General features: G+C 49.4%; 1 protein-coding gene across 1 annotated transcript in view; it reads left to right on the top strand.

Annotated features, from left to right (window-relative positions):
* Positions 1-1,372, top strand: part of HAUS6 (HAUS augmin-like complex, subunit 6) — a 58,291-nt gene that overhangs the window by 1,420 nt on the left and 55,499 nt on the right. The window lies entirely within an intron of this gene.

Genomic DNA, 1,372 nt, shown 5'->3' with positions numbered 1-1,372 from the left:
TTTTTGAAACGGAGTCTCGCTCTGTCGCCCAGGCTGGAGTGCAGTGGCGCGATCTCGGCTCACTGCAACCTCCGCCTCCCGAGTTCAAGTGATTTCTGCCTTAGCCTCCTGAGTAGCTGGGACTACAGGCGCCCGCCACCATGTCCGGCTAATTTTTGTATTTTTAGTAGAGACATGAGTTTCACTACATTGGCCAGGCTGGTCTCGATCTTCTGACCTCATGATCCGCCGGCCTCGGCCTCCCAAAGTGCCAGGATTACAGGCTTGAGCCACCATGCGTGACTGTGGCTGTGGTTTTTTCCTTGTTTTTGTTTTTGTTTTTTTTTGAGTCGGAGTCTGGCTCTGTCGCCCAGGCTGGAGCGTAGTAGCATGATCTCGGCTCACTGCAACCTCCTCCTCCTGTGTTCAAGCGATTCTTGTGCCTCAGCCTCCGTACTAGCTGGGATTACAGGTGCCCGCCACGGCGCCCGGCTAATTTTTGTGTTTTTGGTAGAGACGGGGTTTCGCCATGTTGGTCAACCTGGTCTCAAACTCCTGACCTCAGGTGATCCACCCGCCTCGGCCTCCCAAAGTACTGGGATTACAGGCGTGAGGCACCGCACCCAGCGACCTCTATTTCTTGATTCATCAATCTCTTTTGATTCCTACCATAATTTCACAATGAACCGAGCTATTATAAGATTTCCTTCCTCCTCCTCTGCCTTCCCCCTCTTGACTTGTTTTGGCTGTATTTTTTCTGTCAAGATTTACAACTGTAATTAAGTTTTGTTTGGTAATTATTTTTGAGAAGTTCCTATTAACGTGTGTAGCGGCCTGTCTAGCAGTCTTTTCTAAAAATTGAGTACCGCCTGGCGTGGTGGCTCGTGCCTGTAATCCTAGCACTTTGGGAGGCCGAGGAGGCGGATTGCCTGAGCTCAGGAGTTTGGAAACAGCCTGGGCAACACGGTGTAACCCCATCTCTACTAAAATACAAAAAAATTAGCCGGGCGTGGCAGCGTGCGCCTGTAGTCCCAGGTTCTGGTGAGGCTGAGGCAGGAGAATGGCTTGAGCCCAGGAGGTGGAGGTTGCAGTGAGCTTAGATCGCGCCACTGCACTCCAGCCTGGGTGACAGAGGGAGACTCAGTCTCCGGGAAAAAAAAAAAAATTGACTACAAGCATATAGCATTTATCAGGTTCATGTATTATTTGTTTCACATTATTTGATGGCCCATAGCACAGTCACATTTTCTCTATACTGGTGGTGAAGTCTGAAGCTTTTCCAGAGTTCCGCTGAGAATGGCTCTCATTGTCACTGCGTCATTCTCTGCAGTGTTTTGGCAATTTTAGTTTTTTTTTTTTTTTTTGGGACAGAGTGTGCTATGTCTCCCAGGCT

The sequence above is a fragment of the Mandrillus leucophaeus genome, unplaced genomic scaffold, assembly GCF_000951045.1.
Source record: "Mandrillus leucophaeus isolate KB7577 unplaced genomic scaffold, Mleu.le_1.0 Scaffold415, whole genome shotgun sequence".
NCBI lineage: Eukaryota > Metazoa > Chordata > Mammalia > Primates > Cercopithecidae > Mandrillus > Mandrillus leucophaeus.
The sequence above is the reverse complement of the archived record's forward strand: the minus strand, read 5'-3'. Positions and strand labels throughout refer to the sequence as shown.